The following is a 15,777-nucleotide window of genomic DNA, read 5'->3' on the forward strand; positions in this document are numbered from 1 at the left end:
TTCGGGCCGGTTCAGGTTCATTTTTTAACATTCACATGAACCTTAACCGGCCCTTGAACCGTCGGTTCCGGTTCAAAATTTTGAACCGCCGGTTCAAAATTTTGAACCGCCGGTTTCGGTTCGTCTACAGTACGGTTCGGTTCCGGTTAGAACCGAACCGGTGGCCATGCCTAATTCCGGCGACCACATCACTAATTGACATTGTTTTTTTTAAAAAAATGAAACACTCATTCCAAAGATTTCCATTCATACACTAAATTGATAAAAAAAATCAAAAGTTTAAATACTAAATTTATCAATTATCTGAGAAAAAAACTATATTTCTTAATACTTGTTATATTATATTTTCTATTTTTACCTTTTTTATATTGTCAATAGTGATTGCTTCAATCTCTCAATAATTTATTGTAATCTAGATAAATTAAGGAACGACGTGAGAACAAGCTCGATCGGACATCGTTTGAGCCTCAAATGGACCCCAAAAATCTAAAATTAGAAAATCAGGCCAAAAGGGCAAGACAGTAATTTATCCTGATTATTACTGAGCTGCCCAGGCTCGGTACTGATCACCTACCAGCCAATACCGACAAAGCCTGCCGTGCAGCCATCAATGGTACCGATGTTGACATGCTCGCTACCCACTAGCTCTAACTCACCCTGTAAACATCGCTTTTTCCCCTCATTTTAAGCACCTCTTGTTGCTTGATTGAGCACTTCTCAAGCATCAACGACACTCCCTTTGTGAACGATTTTAAGGCTATAAAGTTCGACTTTGCCCTTCTTTCTTAGTTGAGCCAAAGCCCCATTTGATTCGCAAAAGTTGATCATTTTGACTTTCACTCACACTTTGATCTTCCTTAGACCAAAGTTAAATATAATATAATATTATAAGACTTATTCAGGTCCTCGTACCCTACTTAAGCATTCTGGAGTAAGACTCGACCTCTTTAGTCGTTTTTCAATGTGGAGTAACGAAGTTGCACGCATGCGCCCCCTCCGACCTTCAAACCCCTCATCCTAGGGTCTAGTTGCTCAAACTCAAATATTTGGCAATTAAGTCCGGTCCGTCCAACACTTTATAACTGTCCAGCTCGCTCGCGGCATTCAAAATGCTTTAAACTTGATCCATCCTACACCCAATATAAAATTAGTTTTCAAACAAAGTTCAGTCCTTCTGGCACCATATAAGCCCACTCCATGAATGGCCCCTTCAAAACCCTACCATCCTAATCGATAGTAAGACTTCATACACCCTGATCCTCATTTAAATTAGGTACGAAGGCATACCTATGGATTTCAGCCTAGGTAGCGGCCCTTATCGAATAGACCGATCGAGATTTAAGGAAATGTGTCGCATGACCTAGGATCCTCGATAAATGAGGCTAGAGTTGGGCTTCCCTCCGAATTACACCTTATTATTATTATTATTATTATTATTATTATTCTTTTAATGTTTGTCTATAACTACCATGCATTATAAGTATGATCGTGCATCGATAAACTGACATTTATGCAAAACATTATTTTGATTTCTTGATTAAATCCCAAGCCATGAGATTCATACTAAAGAAGCTAAAAACCTAGTCCCCGAACCCAATGATTCGAGGCTAGTGCTTTTATCCTAAAAGGCAAACAAAAATGGAATCAGTCACGGGGTTTTTGTCCTTAATCTTTACCCCGAAAATAAAAACAAATTAAGGTAGTGACTCTAATACATCACACACCATCAAAGTGTTTCAAAGAACCAATCTGACACACCTAAACGCTAAACGGAGCCATAATAAACAAAAAAGGAACTATAAGGAGTTGCTACCAGTTCCGTGAAGAACCGACCAATGGGCCTGATTGGTTAGATTCCATCCTTTGGATCTCTCCCTCGGCGCTCGGCTAGGGACGCACAACTGGCGACTTTGTTGGGGACTTTAACATTTTTTAAAACTAAAAAATATAGTAAGAGGACTACCGAGTAGGCTTTGAATCTCCGGTTTGGGTTTAATAAAAAATAGCCTTTTGCATAAATTTAGATGCATCATTTGAGATCCTTTCCCATCATTAGAACTAAGCAAGCAGAGTTGCTATTATCACCTGGGGCAATCTTCCTTAGAGCTGCCTTGGGTCGAGAAAGTTGCTCACCCAATCCTGCGTACCTCTGATCCTTTTGGTAGGGTAAAGGGTTTGGCGTACCAATCATTCCATTTGATACGACATGGTCAAATGATGAGGTATATTCCAACTTTAGCGGATGGGACCCTTAAACCTAATCCACCTAAAGCATGTAATGGCCCTAGAACCAATCTCCAGGATTATATGCACCCTAAAATCATGAAACCATTTTAGCATGCTTCCATGCATTCAAGCATTTCATGTTATGGACCACATCCCTAAACACCAACTAATGGTCAATCATTAAAGACCATCAAGTGGTCGACCTAAATACCAATAAGTGGTCAATCCCTAAACACCATCCTGTGGTCAACCCTAAATATCAACCAGAATTCAATCCTTAAACACTATCCAGTGGTCAACCTAAACACCAATTGTGGTCATACCGAAACACAAATCCTTAACTGAAGAGATATACCCGACCTCATGTGTGTCCCAAATATGAATGGCACAACCCAAGAGGGGGGTGAATTAGGTTTTCTAAAAATAAAAATTTAACTTTAAAATCAAAACTCAGAATACTGTTGCAGTGGAAAATTGATGCATTAGTGAGAGTAAGTTATTGTGATTAGAACTTTCTCACAATGCTCTATTCAGAGAATAGAAAGACTTTGCAAAGTGCAGCTAACAATTAAAACTGCTTCACAATGTCTTATTCAATTTCAAAACTTCTTTATGAAGAAAAGCTATTATGTTTAGAACTTCCTCATAAAGTTTAGATAAATATAAAACACGATGTGAGAGATAGTTATTAAATTCTGAACTACTTCACAAAGCTTTAATCAAGATTAGAAAAATGATTAGAAACCTAAATAGTGAGATATACTGAAATTAGAAGAACAGTTTAGAACTTGGTATATTCACTATGCAGAAGTCTAGAGTTTTAATGTTCAGTAAAGATAAAGCTTATTCCAGTTTAGAACATCAAAACCATTAACAACTTTGGCATTTCTAAAATATAAACAGAAGTGTGAGTAAAATAGTATCAAGCAGAACTTCAAAAAATAAAAGGATTAACATAGTGATTTATAGTGGTTCGGCACTAACTCGCCTACATCCACTCCCCAAGACTCATCTTGAGATCCTCAACTATGTTATCTCTTTTCAAGGGTAAGAGACAAATCAACAGTACAAGGCAATAGATCAACTCCTAGATCTACCCTTTGTCGCACTAGAATTTTCAAGGTTCTAGTTAACTTCAACCCTTTCTGTTTTTGGCAAAGAATAGAAACTCAAATCAAGACATTAGAATCTCTCTCACGGAGAAGGTCGCTTGATAACCTATTTCACAATAGCTTTTCACCTAAGCTATTACACACATGTTTTCAAATAAAAACCCGTCTACAAAAAATTACAGAATCTAAATAAATAGACAGAAATGCAAATATAAGCACAGGAAAAACAATATTTAAGATTAGGAAACCGTTTTGGAGATCAGAACTATTTTTCAAAAGAAGTTGTTATAAAATTTCGTTTCTCTTTTAATGATAAAACGTGAAGTAATAAGATGAAAAGAAATAAAGGGGGATCGAGAGTAAGTTTTGAGAGATAAAATATTTGATCAATGGACGTATACTCTTAAAACAAAAGCCCTTGCGTCATTTAAAGAGAAGACACCTTTTATAGAGAGGGATGAGAATCCCGTATTTAGAAAGTGAAATCTCTTTTTCAAATCAGAACATTGACTTTCCATTTTTAGAAGATACTAAAATCTTTATTACCAAATCTTTTGAGTCAATATTCTTTCTTTTTATTAAGAGAATAAGAGAAGATCAAACTTTCCTTTAAAAATAAGATTTTCGAAAATAAGAATTTGAAAAATCTTTTTCGAGATATTCATTTACCAAAAATGATTAAGACAAAATTTTCTTCATTTAGGTAAGTAAATAAGAGACAAGATTTTGGATTTCCTTAAAAATTTGTTTCCGAAAATAAAGAGCATAAAAATCTTATTCGATTTATTCTATTACCAAAAATTTATTGAGACAAAGTCTCTTTAATTTAGGTAAGTGAATAAATTTTGAATCTTTATGCAAATAATTTTTGACAATAAGAAAAGCTTTTTCTAAGAGATTTGTTACCAAAATGATTGAGACATAATCTCTTTCATTTTAGGTAAAAGAATTAAGGAACGAAAAGCTTTCAATTTTTAAAGAAATATTTTCTAAAATTCTTTTGATAAAAAGAGAAGAAATTAATTTTGTGCTTATAAATGAACATTCTCTCTATCCTGCAATAAATCCTAAAAAGCTAACCACTAAGATCTTCAATGGTCTTCATGATATTTGTTTATCCTTGGATTTGTAGGATTTTGCCTTGCTTATTTATTTTCCATATTTAGATCTTCATAATATGATATTAGCACAAATAATATAATTTAAATTTATTCATTTTGTTTTAATCATCAAAATCTAGAGATAACAAATTGACCCTTGAGCCAACAATCTCCCATTTTTTGATGATGACAAAACCAATAAATTTATCAAACATAAAAACATGTGCTCCCCCTAAATTTATGCATGTCAATAAGATATAAGTTTTAAACATAACATATTCTATCATGAAGCAAGTTTAGAAGATATATGAAGCTCCCCTTGAATAAGTGCAGTAAAACATCTATGGGGTTTTAGAGCAGAAAATAGTTTTAGAAACTGATATTAAACATAAAATATAATTAAAAAAAATATATTCTAAGTTCTAATAATCAGAGCATATGATCAGAGCAACAAGATAAGAATAGAAACTGACATTAGAAATAGAACATAAGTCCTAAGTCTAACCTGTAGAGCATACGTTAGAATAGATAACTAAGTTCTAAAAATCTAACTAATCAGATTATCATATAAAACATATAGCCCATATTCTATTTTCTGTAATAAACAAAATAACACAGATTAGAACATGATAAGCATTTAGATATAAGTACTAAAATTAACACATACTAGCAGTTGAGATAAGTGCTTAATCATTAGAGTATCCTGTGTTCTCCCCCTTTTTGTCATCATACAAGAGGGTTAGTAAAACTAGAGCAAAACAAGCAAATAAACATAACAAAAAAAATTTAAACAGAATTCAAACAACACAACCTACAAAAAAAAAAAAAAAAAAAAAATTGTTCAAAACATAGATATATCAAGTAAAAGAAATCAGAGGGGCTTGGAGTCAACTCTAAGTCTCTTAGAACTTCTGAGGTTTTGTGTAGGAGCAGTTTTAGTAGAACTTTCTGAATGTTTAGCAGAGGGATGCAGAGGAGGCTTCCTTCCATGAACTCTGTGTTTACCAGCAGTGTGCTTTACTCTCTTTGGTTTTTCTGAGGCAGGAGTGTAGGGTTTTCCCTTGACTTTCATAGTAGCTAGCCTTCTCTCATTAATAGTTTTCATTCTTTCTAAGGATTCAATGAGGGATAGATTATGCTCAATCACAACTTTGCATTGTTTTATTGCCTCATCAATCTCCTTATTATGTTCTTCTATAAGCTCTTTTTCAATATTGCCCAACATAACTTCTCTACTCCTTTGAGCTGACAAAACTTCAGATTCCTTCTCAGTCTTAACCTCAGTTTCCTTTTCTTCTTCACTTAACTCCAATTTTTCTGTCTCAGCATCACTGGCATCCTCAATCTCTACTGTCTCTTCTTTCTCAATCTTTTCAGAATTCTTCTTCTCTTCAGTCTTAACTTCTACCTTTTCTTTTTCTTCGTCTATTTCCCTTTCAAATTCTGTCTCAATCTCAGCCACTGTCTCCTTTTCTTCCTCTGTTTCTTCCTTCTCTTCTTCTTCCAATTTCTCTTCCTTTTCTTTCTTCTATGCTTCCTCTAATTTAACTTTCCCTTTTTCTTCTCTTCGTTTCTTTTTCTCAGCTTCTTCTTCTTTTTCTTTCTTTTCTTCAATTTCTTTTTCTTTTTCCTCATCTCCTTCTTCATCTTTCAGTTTGAAAGACCCACTGTCCAGCTTTGATTGTGACCCTCGTTATCATCTAAATTCACTTTCAAAAACTCAAACACAGGGGTAAGTACCATGCCATAAGGTAGTTTCTTAGGGCTATTCTGCATTTTATCAAAGATAGTGTGATACAGATTGAAGGGTGGTTTCTTAGTTATGTGCCACATTATGCACATCTCAACCTGATTAACATAAGTGAGCAAAGCACTCTTTGGATAAATATAGTGCACAATCAATTTATACAGCCACTTCATACTGTCAGTTAAATTTGGACTCAATTATACCCTATTTTTCTGCAGAAGCTTTCTTCACAATTTTCTTTATAAATTTTTCCTTTTTGTATCTGTTTACCTTAGAAATATCTTTGATTTTCGTTACCCTAGACCCAGTATTTGGTATATTGAAAATCTTGCTCAAGTCAGCGTAAGACAACGCCTTAATTTCTCCTTCAATTTTTACAGTAATTGATTCTGACCCACTGGTTTTAAAAGAACCATAAAACTCAACCACATTCTCATAACAAGGTCTGTTCAAGGATAAAAAATCAATCCATCCCTGGAACTCAAAAAGTTCCCTAAAGTTGAACTCGTGCTTTCCAAAGAACTTCCAGTCTATTACATAAGAGCGCATAAGAGAATATGGAGAAAGAACAGATTTACCTTTGCCGTGAGAACCAATAACTTGTTTCTTTGATTTTTCTGTTTTCGCTTTTTCTTTCTTTGATTCCTCAATAGATTTCTTCTGTTACGACTCTTTCTGTTCATACTTCTTTGATAACCTCTTGAAAAGTTGAAGTTCTTGTTCCGTCAGGGAGTCTTAGGAGGAAGAGGTGGAACTCGATCCGGCCATGGTTAGGGGTTTGAAGCAAAAAAGCATTTTAGGGTTTCGTTGCAAGAAGGGAAAAAGAGATGACAAAGCAGTTTTAATAGAGAAGCAAAAACGATTAAGTTGAGAAAAATATAACCTTTAGGAAAGAGAGAAACACTTAAAAGAGAAGTTAACAAGACAAAATAAAATAAAAGAAATAAAAACAATTTTAGGGAAATTCAAACCGACGCAAGGAATTTAAAAAAAAATAATACCGCCAAAACTTAAATAAAGTAAAGACATAAAACATAGTAAAACAAACACACACAAAAAAAAAATGACTATTTTTGAATTTTGTCTAAAGAGAGAACTTGATAATGACATTAGAAAGCCATATCAGAGCAATATGCATTTCTTTTAGACAAAAACATTTTTCAGAATCACACAGAATAGAATACAAAAAAAAATATATATAACACAAATCAATTCTTTTAATTTCAAATATAGAAAGCAAGTTTAGAATATACTTACAGAGTTCTAAAGTTAAGAGCTTAGAACAAACATACCGAGCTCTCTTCTAATTAAGCAAAATTAGCTTTCATTCAACGGTTTAGTAAAGATATCTGCCAATTGCTTTTCTATTGGAATGAACTCAATCACCATATCACCTTTTTGAACATGATCACATATGAAGTGATGTCTGAGTTCTAGAATGCTGGACTGGATTCTTAGATAAATTGATGGCACTTATGCTGTCACACTTAATTGGTACTGTTTCTAATTTCAGACCGTAGTCTGCTAATTGTTGCTTGATCCATAGAATTTGTGCAACACAGCTTCTAGCAGCAATATATTCTGCTTCTGCAGTAGAAAGAGCAACTGATGTCTATTTCTTACTAAACCATGATACAAGTGCACTACCTAGAAACTAGTAAGTTCCAGACATGCTTTTTCTATCTATTCTGCTTCCTGCAAAATTAGAATCACTATACCCAACAAGATCAAATGCATCACCTTTAGAACACCACAGACCCAGATTAGAGGTTCCACAAAGATATCTTAGAATTCTTTTTACAACAATTAAATGAGATTCTTTGGGATATGATTGAAATCTAGCACATAAACAAACACTAAAGTGAATGTCAGGTCTTCTTACCGTTAGATATAGTAAAGAACCAATCATACTTCTAAACAATTTGATGTCCACATCCTTACCTTTTTCATCTTTTTCTAATTTTGAGGATGGACTCATTGGTATACTACATACCTTGGCATTTTCCATTTTGAACCGTTTCAACAATTCTCTAGTATATTTTCCTTGGTTTATGAAAATTTCATTTTCACATTGTTTGATTTGAAGTCTAAGGAAGAAGTTTAATTCTCCCATCATGCTCATTTCGAACTCACCCTGCATAATCTTTGAAAATTCCTTATAAAGAAGGTCATTAGTAGAACCAAAGATTATGTCATCAACATAGATTTGTACAACTAGAACATCATGTACTTTATTCTTAATAAATAGTGTTGTATCAACCTTTCCTTTAGAAAAACTATTTTCTAATAAAAACTTACTTAATCTTTCATACTAAGCTCTAGGAGCTTGTTTCAAACCAAAAGAGCTTTAGTAAGTTTGTAAACATGGTTTGGTTTATGATAGACTTCAAAACTAGGTGGTTGTTCTACATACACTTCTCATTTGGAAAACCATTTAGAAAAGCACTTTTTACATCCATTTGATATAACATGAAGTTTTTAAAATATGCAAATGCACAAAGCATTCTAATGGCCTCAAGTATAGCAACCGGGGCAAAGGTCTCATCAAAATCGATGCCTTCGTCTTGGTTGTACCATTGAGCCACTGACCTTGCTTTGTTTCTCACAACATTACCTTGTTCATCAAGCTTATTTCTAAACACCCATTTTGTTCCAATAACAGAATGGTTTTTAGGTCTAGAAACAAGTTTCCAAACTTGGTTTATCTCAAATTGATTTAGTTCTTCTTGCATAGCAAGAATCCAACTTTCATCATTTTGAGCATCTTCTAAATTTTTAGGTTCTAATTGAGAAACAAAAGCAAAATTACCAAAATATCTCTTATATTGAGCTCTGGTCATCATCCTTTCTGAAGGATTATCCTCGATATCCTCTTGTGGATGATGCCTATAAAATCGCCATTCTTTTGGTAATTGAGCATTTTCATTTTCTGTTTCTGGCATTTGACTTTCAGTTGCATTCTGATCTTCATGTTCATCTTCTGGTTCAGCTTGATTATCAACGTTCTGCTTATTTTCTAGCTGTTCTAGTTGGTCTGATTGTTCATTCTACTTTTCTTGATTAGAATATACAACATCATCATTTTTTAAAATTCTAGAAGTAGAGTCAGATTCATCAAACACAACATGAATAGTTTCTTCTACAACTAGAGTTTTCTTATTAAACACTCTATATGCTTTACTATTACTAGAATATCCTAGAAAAATTACTTCATAAGATTTAGCATCAAATTTAGCAAGATGATTTTTCTTGTTATCTAGAATAAAACATTTATACCCAAAAATATGAAAATAACCAATATTTGGTTTTCTACCTTTGTATAGCTCATATGGAGTCTTTTTAATTTTAGATCTTACCAAAGCCTTGTTTAGAATATAACATGCAGTGTTTACTGCTTTTACCCAGAAATACTTTGGTAGTTTAGAATCACTCAGCATGGTTCTGGCCATTTCTTGAAGTGTTCTATTCTTGCGTTCCACTACTCCATTTTGTTGAGGTGTTCTAGGTGTTGAGAAGTTATGGAAGATTCCTGATTCTTTGCAAAAAGCATTGAATTTCTGATTTTCAAATTCTCCTCCATGATCACTTCTAATTGCGGAGATGTTGTATCCTTTCTCATTTTGCGTTCTCTTGCAAAGATGAACAAACATATCATATGACTTATCCTTATTTCTAAGGAAGAGTGTCCAGGTGTATCTAGAATAATCATCTACAGTAACAAATGCATAGAATTTTCCTCCAAGACTAGAAGGAGTAATAGGTCCGAATAAATCAAGGTGTAGCAACTCTGAAGGTCTAGAAGTAGAAACCATGCCCTTAGATTTGAAAGATGTTCTGGTTTGTTTGCCCAATTGACAAGCATCACAAATGTGATCTTTCTTAGACAATTTAGAAATAAGGTGCATGCTTGCATGTCCAAGTCTTCTATGCCATAACCAACTAGAATTATCAACATAAACTAAGCATATATCTAGGTTATGCATATCAGAGAGATCTACCAGGTATATATTCTCAAAACTTTTTCCAACAAATAAAGTTTTGTTGGCATGCATGTTTTGAACTTCACAATAAGAGGGTTCAAAGATCACTCTTCTATTTTTATCACAAATCTGACTTATACTTAACAAATTATAATGTAATCCTTCTACTAAACATACATTTTCTATTGTAGGATTAGAACCTACCACACCAATACCAACGATTTTACCTTTTGGTTTGTCTCCAAAGCTTACTGTACCTCCCTTTTTCTTTTCTAATTTGGTGAATTTCTTTCTATCACCAGTCATATGCATAGAGCAAGCACTGTCCATGTACCACATTTCCATTTTCAGCTCACTCCTTAGGCACACCTGAAAAGATCAAGCAGCTTTAGGTACCCAACTCATATTGGGTCTTGGAGGGTTAGTGGTAACAGGTGTATTTAGCTTACTATGATTTTTCTTTCTGTTGAGACTGTAAGATTTTTTATGTTCTAAAGTCACAACATTAGAAACAATAATTTTCTTATTAGAACTATGATTCTGTTTAGAAATGCCATCATAGCTAGAACTTATCTTTTCTTTAGAAAACGACTCTGAAATTGATTTTAGAATTCTAATCTCAGTTTTTAAAGATTCATTTTCAGAATTCAGATTCTTACATTTTTCTTCAAAGTGCTTTAGATTTTCAGAAAATTTATCATTACAATCTTTAAGATCTTTGATCTCTATGATAAGATCTTTGCATGTAACTTCTTGATAATAAGCATCTTTTAAATGATTACATTCAGTCTTTAAGTTTCTGAAATCCTTCTTTAGAACTTTATGTTTTCTAAGAAGTTTTTCAAATTCATTGCAAAGATTATTATAAGTATCTAAAAGATCATTTTCAGATTCAGGTTCAGAAATCCTTACATTGCTTTCTTCACGCTTTTGGACCGTTGTATTTGTTTCATTACTTTCGGTTTTCTGTGCAGAAGTTAGAGTGCTGATTTCCTTGGAGTCAGAATTGATAGTGGCCATTAGACAGATATTCGCAGTTTCTTCTTGGTCACTTTGGTTTCAGAATTAGAAACATCTGAATCGCTCCAAGTAGCTATGAATGCTTGCTTCAGTTTTTCTTTCTTTGACATCTTTTTCAACTTAGGACAGTTGGGCTTGATGTGGCTGGGCTTGTTGCATTCATAACAAACCACTACAGAAGATTCTTTTTTAGGTAAGTTGCTATTTTTAGGTGGAAAGTTCTTTTTGATAAATTTTTTCTGTGGCCTTCCACTCTCTTTATAAAACTTTTTGAATCTTTTAGCAACAAGTGCTAAATCATCACTATCAAGATCAAAAGAACTTTCTTCACTAGAAACTACTTTCAAAGCCAATCCTTTCTTTTTCTTATCTTCTAAAGTCAAAGAAGATTTCATTTCTTTTGCAACAAGAGCTCCTATCAAGTAAACATAAGTAACAAGAGTCTCTTTGTAATTCATAACAGTTCCTATAGAATTCCATTTTTTAGGTAGAATTCTAAGGATTTTCTTAACAAGCTCATCTTCTAAAATTTCCTTTCCAAGAGTTCTCAAAGGATTAACTATATTAGTGAATCTAGAATTTAATTCAGCAATAGTTTCTCCTTCTCTCATCCTAAACATTTCATATTCTCTCCAAAGGATATTTATTCTGGATTCTTTCACTCTATCCGCACCCTCATAGGTAACTCTAAGTTTTTCCCAGACTTTTGTTGTAGACTTACATCTAGAAACTTTGTTGTATTCTGCTGGATCTAATGCACAGTGAAGAATATTAATAACTTTTGCATTTATAGAAATATCATTCCAATCAGCATCCGTGTATTCTTCTTCTGTTTTTCTAACTCTCTCATTTTCTACAATTTTCATAGGAATGCGAGGACCAGTAATGACATTCCTCCAGCAGTTTATGTTAATTGATTTTATGAAATTTTCCATTTTGGTTTTCCAATAAGAGTAATTAGAACCATTGAACAAAGGTGGTCTAGAAACATATTGACCTTCTAAAGATGTAAGAGGAAGTGGAGCTATCTTATCTCTTAAGCTGATAAGCTTAGTAAGTCAAGAGCCAAAGCTCTGATAACAGATTGTGGGTCCCGAATATGTATGGCACAACCTAAGAGGGGGGTGAATTGGATTTTCTAAAAATAAAAATTTAACTTTAAAATCAAAACTCAGAATACTAATGCAGCTGAAAAATGATGCATTAGTGAGAGTAAGTTATTGTGATTAGAACTTTCTCACAATGCTCTATTCAGAGAATAGAAAGGCTTTCAAAGTGTAGCTATCAATTAGAACTGCTTCACAATGTTTTGTTCAATTTCAAAACTTCTTTATGAAGAAAAGCTATTACGTTTAGAATTTCCTCATAAATTTTAGACAAATATAAAAGACTATGTGAGAGATAGTTATTGAATTCTGAACTATTTCACAAAGCTTTAATCAAGATTAGAAAAATGATTAGAAACCCAAATAGTGAAATATACCGAAATTAGAAGAACAGTTTAGAACTTGGTATATTCACTATGCAGAAGTCTAGAGTTTTAATGTTCAGTAAAGATAAATCTTATTCTAGTTTAGAACATCGAAACCATTAACAACTTTAGCATTTCTAAAATATAAACAGAAGTGTGAGTAAAATAGTATCAAGCAGAACTTCAAAAAATAAAAGGATTAACACAGTGATTTATAGTGGTTCGGCACTAACTCGCCTACATCCATGCCCCAAGACTCATCTTGAGATCCTCAACTATGTTATCTCTTTTCAAGGGTAAGAAACAAACCAACAGTACAAGGCAATAGATCAACTCCTAGATCTACCCTTTGTCGCACTAGAATTTCCAAGGTTCTAGTTAACCTCAACCCTTTCTGTTTTTGGCAAAGAATAGAAACTCAAATCAAGACATTAGAATTGGTTTCACGGAGAAGGTCGCTTGATAACCTATTTCACAATAGCTTTTCACCTAAGCTATTACACACATGTTTTCAAATAAAAACCTGTCTACAAAAAATTACAGAATCTAAATAGACAGACAGAAATGCAAATATAAGCACAGGAAAAACAGTATTTAAGATTAGAAAACCGTTTTAAAGATCAGAACTGTTTTTCAAAAGAAGTTGTTATAAAATTTCTTTTCTCTTTTAAAGATAAAACGTGAAGTAATAAGATGAAAAGAAATAAGGGGGGTTTGAGAGTAAGTTTTGAGAGATAAAAGATTTAATCAATGGACGTATACTCTTAAAACAAAAGCCCTTGCGTCATTTAAAGAGAAGATGCCTTTTATAGAGAGGGATGAGAATCCCGTATTTAGAAAGTGAAATATCTTTTACAAATCAGAATATTGACTTTCCATTTTTAGAAGATACTGAGATCTCTGTTACCAAATATTTTGAGTCAATATTCTTTCTTTTTATTAAGCGAATAAGAGAAGATCAAACTTTCCTTTAAAAACAAGATTTTCGAAAATAAGAATTTGAAAAATCTTTTTCGGGATATTTATTTACCAAAAATGATTAAGACAAGATTTTCTTCATTTAGGTAAGTAAATAAGAGACAAGATTTTGGATTTCCTTAAAAGTTTGTTTCCAGAAATAAAGAGCATAAAAATCTGATTCGATTTATTCTATTATCAAAAATTTATTGAGACAAAGTCTCTTTAATTTAGGTAAGTGAATAAATTTTGAATCTTTATGAAAATAATTTTCGAAAATAAAAAAAGCTTTTTCTAAGAGATTTGTTACCAAAATGATTGAGACATAATCTTTTTCATTTTAGGTAAAATAATTAAGAAATGGAAAGCTTTCAATTTTTAAAGAAATATTTTCGAAAATTCTTTTGATAAAGAGAGAAGAAATTAATTTTATAATTACAAATGAACATTCTCTTTATCCTATAGTAAATCCTACAAAGCTAACCACTAAGATCTTCAATGGTCTTTATGATCTTTGTTTATCCTTATATTTGTAGGATTTTGCCTTGTTATTTATTTTCCATATTTAGATCTGCATAAAATGATATTAGCACAAATAATATAATTTAAATTTATTCATTTTGTTTTAATCATCAAAATCTCGAGATAACAAATTGACCCATGAGCTAATACCTCATTCACCCAAGAAGCCTCAAACACTGACTTGAGCCACCAAAAAGCCTCAAACACCGACCTGAGCATCCCCAATAACCAAAAGTCTTAAACATAGAACTAAGCACCAAAACCGGGGATAATGCCCCAACCAAAGCTTCTAATACTAATCTGAGCATTGCCTTCCGAAATACCAATAGCCTCAAACATCGACCTGAGCAGCACTAAATACTAAAAGCCTCACCCGAGCACCTCCAAGTACCAAAAGCCTCACCTGAGCACCTCCAAGTATCAAAAGCCTTAAACACTGACCTAAGTACCTAAATCGGGGATAATGCCTCGATCAAAGCCTCTAATACTAATATGAGCATTGTCTCCAAATTCCTTAAGCCTCAAACAGTGACATGAGCTACCAAAACACTACATCCCTCAAAGCCTCAAAAACTAATCTGAGTGCCACTAAATACCAAAAGCCTCAACTGACCACCTCCAAATACTAAAAGCCTTAAACACCAACCTAAACACCTAAACTGCGGACATGCCCTAATCAAAGCCTCTAATACTGATTTGAGCATTGTCTTCCAAAATACCAACAGCCTCAAACATCAACCTGAGCTACCCAAAAGCCTTAAAGATCGATCCGAGCAACACTATACCCTCTTAGCATCTACCCAACACCAAAACCTCAAGAACTAATCTAAGTTCTAAACCCTGATAATGCATGCTTTTAAACTTGACCAAAAGCTACATATTGATACCTCCTTTGTTTGTTTCTTCCAGAGAATGACAGTAATTACTACTGCACCTATTGATCTTAGAGCTATGATAGAAGAGTTACTCCGGGACCGAGAGACCCATTTTTGGACCATGCTCACTGAACAAAATGACTCTCTACGGAATGATATCACTAATCAGCGGGAAATTGTAATTGTAACACCCGCCGCCTGATCCCGAAAGACCCGACGGTGGATGCCACATTCGGTGTCGAAGGCACCGTCTTAACCTACATATAAATCAAACAATCATATTATGAATTAGAAGTGATTTAGTATTCACAAGTTTAGCAAGTAATAGTATTTTGTGTTGAAAATGATTTGGAGAGTCCTACAGAAAAACTGCAAGAGTTTCCCCTAAAAATAGAAGTTGCCAAACATATGAATACAAAGCACTCCCAAATTCAAACTCCAAACCCCATCAAACTCCAATAACAATACAATAGCACTTCTATAATTTCATACCTACATAATTCCTCAATAACATTTTAATATTCATCAATTCAATACATTCATTTAAACATATCAACTTCTAATGTTCTAACCATTAAATAAGTTCCAAGTTTATCTCCCAATATATACACCAAAATAATTTACAATAACATGCTTAAGTTATAAATTAAATAATACAGTCTCCAAAAATGCAATACTTATACATGTCATAATTCTTAGTTACATAAAATACTAAGTAACTACCAAAATATCTCTTCAGCTCTGATGCTACTCTTCAGGTCTTTAAG

The sequence above is a fragment of the Jatropha curcas genome, chromosome 2 (assembly GCF_041381405.1).
Source record: "Jatropha curcas cultivar XTBG-Jc1 chromosome 2, XTBG_Jcur_1.0, whole genome shotgun sequence".
In the NCBI taxonomy this organism is placed as follows: domain Eukaryota; kingdom Viridiplantae; phylum Streptophyta; class Magnoliopsida; order Malpighiales; family Euphorbiaceae; genus Jatropha; species Jatropha curcas.